Source organism: Meles meles, chromosome 5, assembly GCF_922984935.1.
Source record: "Meles meles chromosome 5, mMelMel3.1 paternal haplotype, whole genome shotgun sequence".
In the NCBI taxonomy this organism is placed as follows: Eukaryota; Metazoa; Chordata; class Mammalia; order Carnivora; family Mustelidae; genus Meles; species Meles meles.
Window position 1 is genome coordinate 129,869,713 of NC_060070.1, and position 18,194 is coordinate 129,887,906.

At 39.0% G+C, this 18,194-nt stretch overlaps 1 long non-coding RNA gene across 1 annotated transcript in view; it reads right to left on the reverse strand.

Annotated features, from left to right (window-relative positions):
• Positions 1–801: 801 nt before the first annotated feature.
• The window catches only part of LOC123942012, a 48,375-nt gene continuing 30,982 nt past the window's right edge, over positions 802–18,194 (reverse strand). The window contains exon 3 of the long non-coding RNA XR_006818379.1: positions 802–2,248. This is a non-coding gene — a long non-coding RNA (uncharacterized LOC123942012). The remainder of the gene's footprint in view (positions 2,249–18,194) is intronic.

Below are 18,194 nucleotides of genomic sequence, written 5' to 3' on the forward strand. Positions count from 1 at the left end.
TAGTGCAGTATACTGCCTGACATGTAGTATGCTTGGGTTCAGGGTGCGTAACTCTGTTATTAACTTTGGAGTCCATGTGCGTGTTCAGGGAATAAATCAACGCAGTCCTCCTTTTAGTCATGATGACACTCCAGCTCTCTGGTCTAGTGTCTAGGGAAGCATCTGTGGATGCTTCCCTGTAACATCCTGGAACCTAGCCATCCTTGCTTTCCTCCCATTACTAGCACCTGGGCCTAGGTTCTTATCACCTGTCACCTGGAATACCCCTTCTGGGACAGATGCACAAGTCATTCATATCTAAGTGTTCCTAGCCTCTATTCTATAAAAGGCTCTCATCTTTATCCCCAGAGCTTTATACCATCCTCCAAGCACAGCAGACCGCCAGGTGAGTTCCCAGGCTTTTGAGGTGCAAAGAGAGGAAATGGGAAGAAGGGGAGAGGCCACAGGGGCTGAGGGTGGGAAGGACCGGCGTTGGACTATGAGAAGCTCTGCTGTGGAGTCAAAAACGACTCACACAGTGTCTGTGAAGCTCCAAAGGCTGGTCTCAAAACTATGGATGCAAATGTAAGCAAGACAGAATCCCTGCTCTCCGGGTGCTCACCCTTAGGGAGTGTGGATCGCTGAAGAGGAAGAACTGCCAAGATGTGTTGCTATGCCCTTTAGCAATTTCTTGAAGCACAAGGAAAGACTGGAATTGCTTTTTTTTTTTTTTAAGATTTTGTTTATTTATTTGACAGATCACAAGTAGGCAGAGAGGCAGGCAGAGAGAGAGGGGGAAGCAGGCTCCCCGCTGAGCAGAGAGCCGGATGGGATGCAGGGCTCGATCCCAGGATCCCGGGATCATGACCTGAGCCAAAGGCAGAGGCTTTAACCCACTGAGCCACCCAGGCACCCCTGGAATTGCTTTTTATTGTTGTTTCTTAGAATATGAGACCCTCAGGTTTCATGAGGCTGGGCCACATGGTGCCCTGAAATTTTTTATCATTATATAGTCATCTCTGAAATGGTTGCCAGACCTCCCACCTTGCCCTTTTCTACATTGCTACCGAAGGATATGTCTAAAATACAAATCTGAACATGCTCTAAGTTAACCTTCCAGCTTAAACACCTCCCATTGCTGCCCTTTGCTTCCAGAAGAAAGCACAAGACTTCTTTGATATAGCCCTACCAATCCCTAATCTGCTTTCTCATCAAGACTCCCTAGCCCTCCCGTGGCTGCCACAAACTCAGGCACAGCCCAGCCCCGGCACACACAGACCTCACACTCCAGCAGAGAGCCCTCAACACAATCAAATGCTTTGCCCACCACTGATCTTATTCCTGTCATCTCTTAGACTCTTCTCTCTGGAAATTCCTAGGTGTCCTTCAAAATTCCATTCAAAAAGTCCTATCTGGGAAGTCTTCCTGACCCACCCTAAGTGGAGCTAATCTCTCCCCCCTCCTAGGCTTGCTGTACTACTTAAATAGACCTTTTATTGCCTGGGGTTTTGATTACTAACTCTGAGTGATTCTGGCTGAAATCTGTTTTCCAGGGTTGATTAGATGGATACAGCTGGCTGAACAGGTAGCTTTTCCCCCCACATTGCTCCACGTATTTTGGTTCCTTTTATCCATCTGTTCCCCCAATACACTGTGCATCTCAGGAAAATGGGAACCCATGGTGCCCAGCACATACTAGAACACACTAGCACATACCAGAACTCCAATGAATGAATGCATGTAGAATCAAAAAGAGGCAGGAATATCCTAACCCTGTCTGCTGGGGATGGTCTCCGATTTGCATGAGCCACCCGCTGAGCTCAAGAGTGAGAAGACCTAGGTGTCACACATTTCTCCCCAAGATCTCTCCTCAGCCCCAGGATCTTCAAGTATGAGTTGAAGCAGATGGAGGCTATAAGAAGCGGTCTCTGGTCAGAGATAGGATAGAGGAGCAAGAGAAGATTCCAAAAGCCAATCTGGTGATACTTCAAGTTCGTATTTTCTCCTATTTAATATTTAATATCACATAAGCCAGGTGTCTTCAGAATGCAGTGTAAGTGCCACACGTAGACTTGGTAAAGGACATCAGGGAATGGCACTCACATCACACCTCTGACCGCTGTAGCCAGAACCACAAGGAGCCCAAATTGTAAATCCCGAGGCTCCAGGCTAAATATGGTTCAAGGGCTCTTTGTCCCCGGTGGTGGCTCCAGAAGTTCTCACATCATCCCTGCTCCTTCCACGGGCCGGGATGCCCGCCAGCTTGGACCTGCCATTGCCAAGAAGAGATGATCAAGGTCACTTAGGTTCACAACAAGCGATCCACCCAAGTCTGGCGAATTGAAGGAAAATCCTCATTGTCTTTGTTTACTCTGATGATTGTCACATACTCTTTTTTTGTTTGGTTTTAACACGGTTCACAAATTGATTGGTGACCTGAGTCAATACTTACCCAAAGTATTGATTCTAATCACATGGCTTGGCCGGTTCTGCGTCGTGAAGCCGCTAACTACATACTGCACAAGCATTGTGCATCTATGTCTGCAGAAGGTGACTGGGGCTCCCAAGACCATCTGGAACCACACGGACACAGAGTGAACCCCCTTCACCCGACCATCTGATGCTCCCAAGTACTGTGGTTGCCCGGGGAGCGGGCAAAGACGCAGGGTGCGTATTTGCTTCCCTCTAGTGGCAGATCCTGGAGTGAGTCTCAGGACTCTGTCCTCCACGGGATGAACCCGTGCCTTCCAGCTTCACTCCCAGACCATTCCCAGACACCCAGCCTAGAAGCTAAGCTCATTTTTTTCACTGAATACTGACCAGAACCATGGCTAAAGTTTATAGAATGTTTACTCAATGTTGCACACTGGGCAACAGACTTTATAGAAGTGTGTCATTTAATCCACGCAAGTAGGTACCATTTAGTAGTAGTCCTGTAGAAGATGGTGCAGGGAAGAGAGCCATGCTGGAGAGAAAGGAAATGGCTCAGCTAATGAGTTTTGGAGCTCGGATCACACCCCAGGTCCTCTACCAAAGAGCGCAGGCTCTTAACCTCTGTGCACACTGCGTCCCTCAATGCCCACGAACTTAGCTACATTCAGATCCACGGCTCCCACCTGCAGAGTACCTTGCATGGCCCACTCCCAGTACCGAAGCTGTAGGCTGCGCAGTGTGAATGCAGGCCATCTGTGGGCATACAAAAACATCTCATGCAAGTATACAAACCCCGTACAGGAATATAGCCTTTAGCATGGGTTGAAACCATAAACCTTTAGAACCTTACTCAGGTCAAGTCCAGTATGGCTAGCAACATTATTCCAGACCTGGAAAAGGGAAAGACTGTTTCCCTCTGTCTGTCATGGGCTCTCCCTTGGCGGGACCCTTGTGCCTGAGCAGAGAACAGACTCCACAGGGCCAGTGCCCAGCATCGCTACCAACTATCTTCCTTGAACATCCCCTTTCTTTGCTAGGAGATCGCATTACTATGACCACACCAGACAAAGCCCCCCCATAGGACAGGAGGAACAAAACAGCCCAGTTTATGTCAAACCTGTCTGATCTGCTTGATGAAAGAGGATGGGTGGACTGATTCTGGGTCATTATCAGTTCATGTTTAGATAGAATAAAGATGAGCTGTGTACAGGGTCTCCCGTCAAACCCAAGTGTTCATTTCTGTTTGGCTAACTGCGTCTCTTTGGTGTTGCCATGGTTGGGACCCACGGTGCTGGCTCGGAGCGCCACCTGTCCTCAAGGGCTGGTTGGACGGGATGAGTGTGAAAGATTTTCTTTCAAGCCACAAAAATGCTGTGAATCTGGCTTCCTTCAGGTTTGTGCTCAGTAATACTTGGGTTAGAAGTTCTGTAAAACCTTAGATTATGTTCATGAAGTTTTCTTTTTCTTTTTTATCCCATCAAGTTAAACGTCCAATCTATTAGATATGTTTATTTTTTATTCCAAAGATGTTTTTCAAGCAATTATGTGCGGTGCTGTACCTTAAGTGCCTACAGATGGGGACAGCATAGGCCACATTCTAAGTGGATTGTTAAACTAGAGGGGGCACAGACTCGTACACAAATACCTATGACATGTGGCAGGGAATGTCCTGTCTCTGTGCCTAGAGGACACTGATTTGGATTTGCCCCAGAGATGTTATCAACACTTCGTGTTGGATGTCACTTTCGTTCTTCACCCAATCGTTAACTTTTTCCCAGAATAAATTAGCTCTCTGTTCATTCACCACGAAAGGAGCCACGATGTCCACCTGAGTGGGACCTGGGGGGAGACTAGCGTTGCTCCCTGTGGTCCCCTCAGGGATTTAAGTCCTGGGATTCTCTGGTACAGCGGTGCCTCACTGCGTCACACCCTCCTCCACCTCCTGCCCCACCCCTGAGCAAAGCAGCAGCCACTGGGTCCTTAATGATCAATCATTAGTTATTAAGAGCCAATTGTGAACAGAGAGACAAAGCCAGGCTTGAGGGATGATGGGCTACCCTAACTGTTCCCTCCCTGAGTGTGTGAAAAAGCTTGATGTTGGCTGACCATGCTTTCTCACGAGGTCCCCAAGAGCTGACTCATTGAACCCTTCTGGATGGAGTCGAAGGCAAACCTTCTGCACTGGACTTTCTGTCGTGTGGCTGAGCTTACAGCGCCGCTGGTGGGCGCCAAGGAGAGTCCAGTGTCTCAGGGTGTCCAAGGCAGTGTGCGTATCTGAGAACTGCTTTCATGAAGGACGGTCTTACAGAACACAGGGCAGAAAAGAGGCGTTAATGGTGGGTTAGATGTGGGTTAACGGTTCTAGGACGGAAGCTCCTGCAGAGTGAGGGGCTTTGGGCTTTTCACTGTAGGAACTGGCTTCTCTCCTTACTGATGCTGACACCAGGATTTGTCCCTGTCACAGTCAGAAATCAAAATTGCCTTACTTACAGGAAAGTTGCCTTACAGAAATCAAAATTGCTTACTTGCTTACTTACAAAATTGCTTATATTATTTACAGAAATCAAAATTGCCTCACTTACAGGTGCCTGACTTACAGGAAAAGTTGTATATTCAGCGTGTTCTGCCCTTACACTGAGGGGGACTTTGGTTTTAGCTAACTGCCATTTAACCCTTCTGGAAAGGCTTTGGAGTGTTTGGTTCTCAGAGGAATTGTGAGGGATGATTTCTAACCAGTTCTCTTTTCTTTTCTTTTCTTTTCTTTTCTTTCCTTCCTTCTTTCTTTCTCAGATTTTATTTATTTATATATTTACTTACTTATTTTAGAGAGAGAGAGAGCATGCAAGCAGGGGGAGGAGCACAGGGAGAGAGAGAATCTCAAGCAGACTCCTCACTGAGCACAGAACCTGACACGGGGCTCGATCTCAAGACCCTGAGATCGTGACCTGAGCCAAAACCAAAAGTCAGATGCTTCAACGACCGAGCCCCCCAGGTGCTCCCGTGATTTTCGGACTGACTTCAGCACTGTGTGCTACACTTGCACGGAGCTGAAGTCCTCTCCCCTCAGAGGAGTGTTGCTCCTGAGGCTGCGTCAGACAAAGGAAGGCAAACAGTAAGGGTACTGGGGGCCCGGAGGCTGGCAGGCTGGGGGAAGGAAGAGTTTGCCCACTGCCCGCCTCCTTCGTACTCCGGAAAATAACATGCAGCCCACTAAGCCCACTGAGGAGTGGTCAGATGCGACTGTAGTTAAATAAAACTTACAGAAAAGTTGGCCCAGTGGACTTAACATGTCCACCTATCGCCTCTTGGCCCCAAATGCCACCTCTAATTTGCTGCGTGATGAGCACAATTCCCTTCAGCATTTCTGCTCCTGAACAAGCATGATGTTAAGCTTCCTTGGTGGAGGGTTCTGGGAGGACAGGCCAGCACAGAGGAAGAGGTTCTGGGGCGCTTTATTGTGAGGGCCGGGGTCTATGGTGTGGCGTCACGACCCCCAGTGGAGGGGCCCAGACACACTGCCAACTTGCAGCCTGGGCCAGGCAGACCCCGGGCACAGTCCCCTCTGCAGGGAAAGCCGAGCCCCCTTTTGCAGATGCCGCCTATTGCCTGTACCCCCAGGGGGGCCTACTGCTCTCCCAGCAACTCCAGTTCAGCTCCAGCGGGAGCAAAGCATTGAATTTCTTTGCCACATGGGGGCCGAGCCACAGTCTCCCCAACAGGTCTGAACCCAAGCACTGTCTGTCTCTCTGTGGTGGTTTCTCTCAGCCTAAAGGAACTTACAGAGTTGTCTTTGATCTTACATTCACTATTTTTTTTTAAAGATTTTATTTATTTATTTGACAGAGAGAGAGGTCACAAGTAGGCAGAGAGGCAGGTAGAGAGAGAGGAGGAAGCAGGCTCCCTGCGGAGCAGAGAGCCTGATGTGGGGCTCGATCCCAGGACCCTGAGATCATGACCTGAGCCGAAGGCAGCGGCTTAATCCACTGAGCCACCCAGGCGCCCCTTACATTCACTATTTTATCATCGTTCACAATTCTTTACATTAAGCTCCTTTTTGCCCAACTGCGTGCTATCTCCTGATTAGACCCCAAAGCTACATATAATAATGTGCATAAAGGTTTCCTAATAAGTAGATAACCCAAACAGTACTAAATTTCTTTCAAGAATTAGTATGTTTAATATCCTACAAAATAAAATCTTTCTAAGTCTTCAAAAGCTACTCTGAAGATACTTGGATTCAAATCCCTGAGATACAGTCTGTGCTTTCATGGAAACTATTCTCTACTTACAATTATTTAATAAATTTAATCACTTAATTATTATTTATTTAATCATGGAGCTGAATTTTCCTCTTTTTCTTTTTTTGAAATCATACCAAGTATATTTTCCAACCACAACGGTACCAAAGGTAAGGATCAACAATAAAACAAAGTTGGAAAATCTACAATGTAAATACTTAATGTGTAAATATTAAACAACACACCCCTGCACAAGCAATAGCCCAAATAAGAAATCAAACAGCAAATCAAAATATGTCTCAGAACATGAGAAAAGAAAGCATAGTATTCCAAAACCTGTGGGAGGCAGCAAAAGCAGATGTTATAATGAAATTTATGCTATAAATGCTTGTATTAAGAAAAAAAGTTCAAATAAAAAACATGACACCACAAGGAAGTAGAAAAAGGAGAAACTTAGCTGAAATTTAGGAGAGGAAGAAAATAACAAATAAATAACAGAAATAAATAAAATTGAGACCAGAATAAACAATGACATAACACTGAAAGTAGTGACTAGTTTTTCATCCCAAATAAACAAAACTGGCAATGCTTTAACTAAACTAAGAAAAAAAAAGAGAGAAGACTCAAAACCAAATTGAGACATGAATTCTCCAAAACCACCATGTGCAGCAGATGATGACAAATGTATTTGATATTATTTTATGTCCAAATAAAATTGTCTTTGATATTAAAGTTCTATCTTCTACATTTAAAAAACAACAACAGAATGAGAAATGGAAAACAATACAACAGATACCACAGAAATACATAGTATGATAACAGATTATTATAAACAATTATATACTAACAATTCAGATAACTCAGAAAAAAAAACAGATAATTCCTAAAAACACACAAGTTACCAAGTTTAAACATGGATTTTGAGTCCAGGAAGTAGGAAATCTTCTTAAACCAATAACAAACAATTCAATAACAGAGTTGAATTAGGAATCAAAAATCTCCCTGCACAGAAAAGCCCAAGACTGCACAGTTTCATTGGTGAATCTACCACACTGAAAAAAGTAATTAATGATACTCTTCATCAAAATCAAAATCATACAAATAAGGGAATAGAGGGAACACATTCAGAATCATTCTATGAGGCCAGTACTACCCTGATACCAAAGCAGAATGAAAACAATGCAAGAACAAAAACAAAAATGTCCGGTTTGTCTGATAGAAGTGTGCTACTCTGACTTTCTTTCGACATCTATTTGCATGATAGATGTTTCTCCACCCCTTCACTTTCAATCTGTCAGTGTCTTTAGGTCAGAAATGAGTCTTTGGTAGGCATATTTTCTTCTATTACTAATTTTTTCTTTCAGGAAGTAATGGGACAATTTATGAAGAAATTATTCATTACATTCAATACTTTAACTTCATTCTTGAGAATTTATCCTAAGAAATTATTTTTTAAAATCACTAAGTTATAGATTTTTTTAAATGAAAAGTTATAAATAAAAGTTTGATGAAGCAAATTATATTGTATCACTTTGATGTAACATTATACACTTACAAGAAAAATTATGTGTTCTTATGCACAACTTATAAAACCTGGTCATGGAAAGTGTTGCACACAAGAAATAAGTAAACTGGGACTACACAATTGTCAAGCACTGTGCAGGTTCTAGGATTTTACTCTACTTACAAGCTAACAAGTTAGTCTATTACATCCTATTACAGATGCGGACAGAAGATGTGAGACTTCTGGGTCAGAGACAAAGGAATTTATTCATTACTCACAGCGAAAGTGGCAGGTGGAGCTTACCATGTTCTTTTGTGTTGGTTCCCCATGCCACCCAAATCCCATGAAGGCAATGCAAAAGGCCCTTCATGGATGCCTTCACAACCAGAGGACTGCAATTCTCGGGAGAGGAACATGAAGCTTGGGAGATTCCCCGTTTTTCAAAAAGCAGAAACAAGCTTGGTCTTTCCTGGGGAGGGATGTTAACTCTTGAGGCTGCCCACGGCAAGTATAACCCTGAGAAATAGCCCAGGCAAAGAGCATTCAAGCATTCTTGGCATACTTGGCAGGAACCTGCAGGGAGCTCAGCACCCTTGCTGGATTGCCTTTCCCAACAACAAAGTAAAAACTAGGCATAAGGCATGAAGACTGAAAAAGGCATGAAAAAATAAGTAAAATTTTGTTAGTGTGGTAATATTTTCTTTAGGATTGTTCTGTGCTTTTGTCATATATCTATATCTTTATCTGTATCTATATCTATATCTATATCTATATCTATATCTATATCTATATATTCAGATACAAGCACTGGGCAGAAAACACAGTCCCATATCAGTTTTCAGAAAACGAAGGAAGAGAATTCTCCACTCTTCCTGCTGCTACCATCTCTGTTTCTTTCCTTTGTCAGAGAGGCCTCCCAAATTCTCCCTGTCCTTCGGAGAGGGATATTAGGCGTCACCTATCTGTGAATTATGATCATTTGTGTGTTCATTTTTAATCTTGTACCATTTTTACCTTTTTTTTTTTGTATTTAGGAACACCTCCTGTACAGTAGATAGGTACCTTTATCTTGTTACTGATCTTAATGTGAAAACTTTTAAGGACTCACTTTAGTATGATCAATAGTTATTGAATTTATCAAATATTTGTATGCATATATTGAGATAATCATGTTTTTAATCTTTATCTGTTGATGTGGTATATTTTAGTGATTGTTTTCCTAATTTGAAACTAACCTTGCATTCCTGGGAAGCTTACTTTAGCCATTATGTATTATCTTTCTTACATCTTGGTGGATTCTGTTTGCTACTAGTTGGTTTTAAAGTTTACCTTTATGTTGATGATTTAGATTAGCTTCTGATTTTCTTTCTCTTCGTGTGTGTGTCAGATTTTTAATATAAGCTTAATCTCAAAAAAGTGAGTTGGAGAGTGTATTAACTTGATTAAGAATGAAATAATTTGCTCTTTGAATGAAATCATCTGCTTGATAAAACTCTCCAGTAAAATAATCTGGACATGAAATTTAGCTTGGTTTTGTGGTTCTGGATTAGATAAAATAAGTACAATCCACCCCCATCTCTCCACTGAGTGTAGTATAACGCCTGGAAACATGCTTAAAGCAACTACTTCAGGAGTCTAAAAAGTAAATAGTAGCAGGTGGGATGGGAAAGACCAGAATTCATAGTACTACCAACATGACAATGATTTTGCCCTTTCCTCTCCCCTACTGTATCCCTCAGCCTGAACCCAATACAGCCCAACATTCTGAAGTAGGCATAGATTGAAGACAGAAATCTCCAGGAGATGCTCTCTAGTTCTGACTTGAGTGAAAGGAATGGGAAATTGTCAATGTTCAGGGAAAATGGAAAATGCCCATTTTTTTTCTTTTCTTTTTTCTCTGGCAATCCAGCCTGTAAGCAATCCTGAAATGGCAACAAATGGAGCCTGCAACTGCCAAAATCCCAAAGAAATAAAACATCACTGTCCAAGCAGTGACACTATGGTCCCAAGAAATTGGGGCCAAATTCTGTTGTTTTCTTTTTCTCACTGCTCTCCTGTTTCCTGGCTCCAGACAGGGGTACACTTGGAGAAGCATGTGGCAGAATGGGGCAATTAAAGCCCCAGCTTCCTGTCTGCAGACTAGAAATGGAAGTGCCATAGAAACAGAAAGTACTGGGGAGATCCTGGAGAGGGAGAGGGAAGCACAGGGAAACCATGTCTTAATGTTGTGTTTGAACTCTTAAGCTCACCTTCAAGTGGCAGATGTGTGGATCTGATCTCAATCAGCATACTAAATGCTTTGGGAACTGAACTAAGACAGACTATTGCTCAGATCACAGACTAGACCCTGGATGGCATACACATGAAACAGATCCAAACAGCATGGCAAAGGACTTGAGAACTGAAATGACACAGGAACCACCGCCCACTGAAAGCATGTTGAAGCTAGTGGCCTGAACAGAACAAACATTCTTTATGAAATTTAGAGAAGACCCAGTTTTATAGCATAATCTTCAAAGTTGCCAGAACACAATCCAAAATTAGTTGGTGTTCAAAGAACCCAAAAAGTCTCAACTTGCATGGGAAAAGAAAATCAAATGATGCTACATCAAGATGAGATGTCAGAATGAATTGACAAAGATTTTACAGAAGCTGGTATAAAATTGTTCCAGTGATCAATCACAGATACTCTAGAAACCAATAGAAAAGTAAAAAGTCTTAGTAAATAAATGGAAGATATAAAAAAGAAACAAATGGGTATTTTAGAACTGAAAAATACAATAATCAAAATACTATCTCAGTAGCAGACTGGAAAGACAAGGAGAAAAGTCAATGACTTTGAAGGGAGATCAATAGAAAGTATCCAGTCTGAATAACAGAGAAAAAATGACTTAAAAAAATGACCAGAGCCTCAGGGACACAACCTGTGGCACAATAACAAAAGGTCTAAGATTGGTGTCATTAGAGTCCAAGAAGAAGAGGAGAATGAGTACACTGCTAAAAAGCATTTGAATAAAAATTGACTAAAAACTTCCCCAATTCAATGTGAAAGATACAATGCAACTAATTCAAATCTGAACAGCATAGACTGCAATTCATACTCACATAAATCATAATGAAACTATTGAAAACTAAAAACAGACAAACAAAAAGCCCAAAACCCAAAGACCAAAAACCAAACAAACAAAAAAACTCTTGAAAGCAGCCACAGAAAAAATGTATTACCTATAGGGGAACAACATTTCAAATGACTGTGGATTTCTTTCCAGAAACCTTTATCTCACTAATAGAACTAGAGATTGAAAATCATCAAGGAGATTAAATAACTGAAAAAATATCAATCAATTAGATCTAATCTACACATATAACACTCCATCCAACAACATCAGAATATACATTCTTTTCAAGTATATGGGACATTAACTAAAATAGACCATATCCTGAGTCATAAGAAGGTTGAAATAAATCATAGCAAATATAGTCTCTAGATATAATGGAATTAAACTAGAAATTAATAGAGGAAAGATTAAAAAAATCCCTACACACTTGGAAATTAAGCAACATACTTATAAATGATCCTTGGGTCAAGGAAGAAGTCTTGAGAGAAATTAGAAACTATTTGAATTGAGTGATAATGAAAATCCTACATTTAAAAATGTGAGATGCAGCTAAAAAAGTGCTTAGAAGGAAATTATTAGCATTCAATTCTTATATTAAACATAAATAAAAGTCTTGAATCAATAATCTAAGCTTCCATCTTAAGAAATAAAAAAAGAAGAGCAAAATACACCCAACAGAGCAGAAGGAAGGAAATAATAAAAAAGATAGGAGTAGAAACCTATGAAACCAAAAACAGAAAACAATGAAAAAAAGCACTTAAACTCAAAGCTGATCCTCTGAAATGTCAATAAAATTGATAATTCTTAGACTGATGAAGCAGAAAAGGAGAAGACAAATTATTGATGTAATTACAAACCTATAGACATTAAAAACTAATAAACCAATAACATAAGCATCTCTATGCACATAAACTTTAGATGAAATGGACCAATTCTTTGGAAATGCAAACTACTAAATTGTGCCCAAACTGAAATAAATAATTTGAATAAAATTGAATTTATAGTTAAAAGCCTTTTGAAAAAGAAATCTCTAGGCCCATGTGGTTTTACTAATAAGTTCTTCAAAACATCTATATGATAAAAAATATCAATTCTACACAATCCCTTTCAGAAAATAGAAAAGGGAACACTTCCCACTTTATGAAGCTAGTGCTATTATGATAGCAAAAACAAAGACAGTATAAAAAAAGAAAATCTTAAGCCACTACATCTGTAGACCATGACATCACTACGTGTTTTTTTAATAAATGCAAGAATCCTCAACAAGAAATTAACAACTCATAGAATAAAAAAGACAAGAAATAACAAGTGTTCCAAGGGTGTGGAGATAAAGGAAACTTCACTCACGGCTGGTGGGAATGTAAATTGGTGCAGCCACTGTGGGAAACAGTATGGAGGTTCCTCAAAAACTTAAAAATAGAAATACCATATGATTCCCAGTAATTTTCTGCTTCTAGGTAGTTAGCCAGAGAAAACAAAAAACACTTCAGGCTCCCGGGTGGTCCAGTCAGTTGAGTGTCCAACGCTTGATTTTGGCTCAGGTCGTGATCTCAGGGTTGTGAGATCAAATCCTGTGTCAGGCTCTGCCCTGAGTATGGAGCCTGCTTAAGAATCTCTATTTCCCTCTGCCCCTCCCCTGATTGTGCTCTCTCTTTGGCGAAAAAAGAAAAAAGAAAAAGAAAACAAAAACACTAATTTGAAAAAGTATATGTCCCCTATGTTTATTGCAGTATTATATATGACAGCCAAGATATGAAAGCAATTTAAGTGTTCATCCATAGACAAATGGATAAAGAAGATGTGGTATTAGATAGATAGAGAAAGAGATAGAGATAGATAGAAATATAATGGAATATTACTCAGCCATAAAAAAGAATAAGATCATGTCATTTGTGACAACTCTCTAGGCCAGTGGATGGCCTAGAAAGTACTATGCTAAGTGAAATGTCAGATGGAGAAAGACAAATACCATATGATTTCACTTTTATGTGGAATCTAAATGGGTGAAGAGGAGTGGGAAGTATAGGCTTTCACTTATAGAATGAATAAGTCATGGGGATGAAAGGTATAGCACAGGGAATGCAGTCAATGGTACTGTAAGAGCATTGTATGGTGATAGATGGTAACTATACTTGTGTTGAGCATAGCATGACACATAGAGTTTTGGAATCACTATGTTGTACACATGAAACTAATGTAATATTGTGTGTCAGCTATAATTCAATTTTTAAAAATCAAAATATTAGCAACTCAGAAACAGTAAGTATAAATAACATGACAAAGTGGGATTTCTCCTGGGCATGCAAGTGTGGTTTAACATTTGAAAATCAATGAATGTAATCCAAAATGAAGAAAAACACATGATCACTATGTATTGATATAGAGAAGTATTTGACAAAATTTAATGTCTATTCACCAAAATAAATACATAAATAAACAAATAAAAACAAAAACCTCTCAGCAAGCTTGAAATAGAAAGAAATTGTTTTAATCTGATAAAGAGTATCTGGAAACCTCTCTAGCATTATACTTTCCCCATAAAATCAGGAATGAGGCAAGGATATCCACTCTTACCACTCCTATTCAACATCATACTGGAAGACCTAGTCAGTGCAAGAAGACAAGAAAAAAAAGCTATACACGTGGGAAAGGAAGAAATAAAACTGTCCCTATTTACAGGTTATATGATTGTCTAAATAAAATATTTCAAAGATTCTACCAGAAACATCCTCTAAAACTAATAAAAGTTTGGCAAAGTCACAAGATCAACCAGCAAAGACAAATTATATTTTTATATACTAGCAATGTACAATTGTAAACCAAAATTAAAATAAAATTTGTGATAGGTATAAAAATGGAGTAATCTTACAAAACATGTATATAATATCTGTTGCAAACTATGAATGGCTGATAAAAAATTAAAAAGTTCTAAATATATAAACACACCATATTCATATATAAGGAGAATCAATACTGTAAGGAGATCAGTTCTTCCCAAATTCATACATAAGCTTGATATAATTCCAATCAAAATCTCCAAAAAATTTTGGTAAATACAGACAAGTCAATTCCAAAATTTCTACAGAAAAGCAAAGTAGCTAGTATAGTTAAAACTTTTGAACAAATAGTTGGACCCATACCACCCAATTTTAAGACATATTCTAAAGTTACAGTAATAAAGAAAGTGTGGTATAGCGAAGGAATACTACAAGATCAGTGAAAGAGTAGAGAGGAATAGACTCACACAAGTACAGCTAACTGAATTTTTTTGGCTTTTAAAAATTAGTAGACTACAGGTTAGATGTATAGAAAAGCTGAACAGATAATATAGTTTCCATATACTCCATGGACAGTTTCCCCTATTATTATCTTACATTAGTATGGTACATTTGTTTACAATTTATGGACCAATACTGATACATTATTATTAACTAACATCCATAGTTTATTCAGATTACCTTGGTTTTTACCCAATAGTCTCTTTTCTGTTCCAGGATTCTATCTACAATAGCATATTACATTTAGTTGTCATGTCTTCTTAGGCTCCTCTTATCTGTGATAGTTTCTCAGATTCTTATTTTTAATGACTTTGGATGTTTTAAGAATACTTGTCAGGTACATAGTAGGATGTCCCTCTAATGGAATGTGCCTGCTTTTTAAAATCATGATTAGGGACAGCTGGATGGCTCAGTCAATTGAGCATCTGACTCTTGGTTTTGGCTCAGGTCCTGATTTCAGGGTCATGAGATCATGCCCCATGTCGGGCTCTAGGCTGAGTGTGGAACCTGCTCAAGATTCCCTCTTTCTCTCCCTCTGCCCCTCCCCTCCAAACAAGTAAATAAAATCTTTAAAATCATGATTAGATTGGAGTTATGGGTTTGGGGTGGAAGATCACAGATGGAAAGTGCCATTTTCATCACATCATATCAAGGACACAATGTAAATATGACTACTGATGTTGACCTTGATCAATTGGATTAAGTAGTTGAATTCTACTTTCTCCCTTTTTATGCTGTATTGTTTGGAAAGAAGTCACTTTGTGGAGCTCACACTTAATGAGTGGGAGTTATTCTTCCCATCCTTAGAGTGGAATATCTACATATTTATTTGGAATTTTCTGCATAAGACATTTGTCTCTTCCTATTTCTTTATTCAGTCATTTATTTGTATCAATATGGACTCATGGATATTATCTTATAATTTTGGTTATCATCCAAGTATGTTATAATCCAATTTATTAGTTTTCTTGCTCAAAGTATTCTAGCTTTGACCATTGGGAACTCTTACTAACCAAGGCCCAGACATTATGTGTGTTTGCTGCTACTGTATAGTGTGATTTCTTTCAGACTGTCAACCAGAAGAGGAAAGAAATATATGTGTGTACCAACCCTTATATATACATATATCTATAAATATTTCTGTTTGTAGCCATCTGTATGTATATCATATTCTTACTGTCTTCAATTCTATCCCTTCCACATGGATTATTCTAGTCTCCTCTTCTTACCTATGAATTCCTACTCCAGTGATATGAAACCTGACTCCCACCATCCACTATCCATTTACAAAATTGTTCAATTCCAGTATACATGTATAGCAGTATTAGAATTGTTCATTTGTACACCATGAAAATTTACTTTGCTGGCTCCATCCACATTGTTGCAAATGGCAAAATTTCATTCTTTTTTATGCCTGAGTAATATTCCATTATATATCTAAATATATATATTCCATTATATTAATATAATGATATTATATATAATATTATATATAATGGATATAATATATATAATATATATAATGGATATAATATATGTAATATATTCCATTATATATCAAAATATATAAAATAACTTCTTTATGTGTGTGTGTGTATATATATATATATATATATATATATATATATATAATCACTTCTTTATCCATTCACAACTTGATGGGCATTTGGGCTCTTTCCATAATTTGGCTATTGTTGATAATGCTTTTATAAACATTGGGACACATGTATCCCTTTGAATCAGTATTTATATCAGTATTTTGTATCCTTTGAATAGCATGCAATTGCTGGATCATAGGGTAGTACTATTTTTAACTTTTTGAGGAACCTCCATACTGTTTTCTACAGTGGCTGCACCAATTGCATTCCTACCAACAGTGCAAGAGGTTTCCCCTTTTTCCACATCCTTGCCAACAACTGTTGCCTTCTGTGTTGTTAATTTTAGCCCTTCTGACAGATGTAAGGTGATATCTCAATGTAGTTTGATTTGTACTTCCTTGATGATAAGTGATGTTGAGCATCTTTTCATGTGTCTCTTAGCCATCTGTAGTGTCTTCTTTGGAAAAATGTCTATGTCTTCTGCCCATTTTTAAATTGGGTTACTTAGTTTGGGGGTGTTGAGTTTTATAAGTTCTTTATGTATTTTAGATACTAACACTTACCAGATATGTCATTTACAAAAATCTTCTCCCATTCTGTAGGTTGTCTTTTAGTTTTGTTGTTTCCTTCACTGTGCGGAAGGTTTTTATCTGATGAAGTCCCAAAAGTTCATTTTTGCTTTTGTTTCTCTTGCCTCAGAAGGTATATCTAGTAGGAAGTTTCTATGGCCAATGTCAAAGCGACTATTGCTTGTATTCTTGTCTAGGATTTTGATGGTTTCCTGTCTCATGTTTAGGTCTTTTATCCATTTTGAACTTATTTTGTGTATGGTGTAAAAAAGTGGTCTATTTTCATTCTTTGACCTGTTACTGTTCAGTTTTCACCACACCATCTGTTGAAAAGAATGTCTTTTTTTCCATGCTTTGTTGAAGCTTAGTTGCCTATATAGTTGTCGGTTTGTTTCTGGGTTCTCTATTCTGTTCCATTGATTTATGTGTCTGTTTTTGTGCCAGCACCACACTGTCGTGATGACTACAGCTTTGTAATACAGCTTGAATTCCAGAATTGTCATGCCTCCAGGTTTTCTTTTCTTTTTCAAGATTGCTTTGGGTATTTGGGGTCTTTTGTTGTTCCAGCAAATTTTAGTATTGTTTGTTTTAGCTCTATGAAAAATTCTGGTCTCATTTTGATATGGATTATATTAAATGTGTAGATTGCTTTGGGTGGTATACATACTTTAGCAATATTTGTTCTTCCAATCCATGAGCATGGAATGTTTTTCCATTTTTGTGTCATCTTCAATTTCTTTCATTAGGGTTTTATAGTTTACAGAATACAGATATTTTACCTCTTTGGTTGGGTTTACTCCTACATGTCTTATGGGGTTTGGTGCAATTATAAATGGGATTGATTCCTTGCTTTCTCTTTCTGCTTCTTTATTATTGGTGTGTAGAAATGCAACAGGTTTCTGTACATCGATTTTTGTATCCTGTGACTTTATTGAATTTCTGTATCAGTTCTAGCAACTTGTTGGTGGAGTCTCTTGGATTTTCTATCTAGAATATCATGCCATCTGCGAATAGTGTAAGTTTGACTTCTTACTACTGAATTTGGGTGCCTTATATTTCTTTTTCTTGTCTGATTGCTGAGGGTAAGACTTCCAGTACTATGTTAATAGTGGTGAGAGTGGACATCTGAGTTGTGTTCCTTACCATAGAGGAAAAGCTCTCAGTTTATCCACATTGAGGATGATATCAGCTGTGGGGTTTTTTGTATATGGCCTTTATTATGTTGGGATATATTCTCTCTAGCCTTATGTTGAGGGTTTTTATCATGAATGGACATGGTACTTTGTCAAATGCATTTTCTGCATCTATTGAGAGGATCATGTGGTTTTTATCCTTCTTTTTTTTTTTTTATTAATGTGGTGTATCATGTTGACTGATTTGCAAATATTCAACCACCCTTGCAACCCAGTAATAAATCCCACTTCATCATGGTAAATGACTCTTAATATACAGTTGGATTCAATTTGTTAATATTTT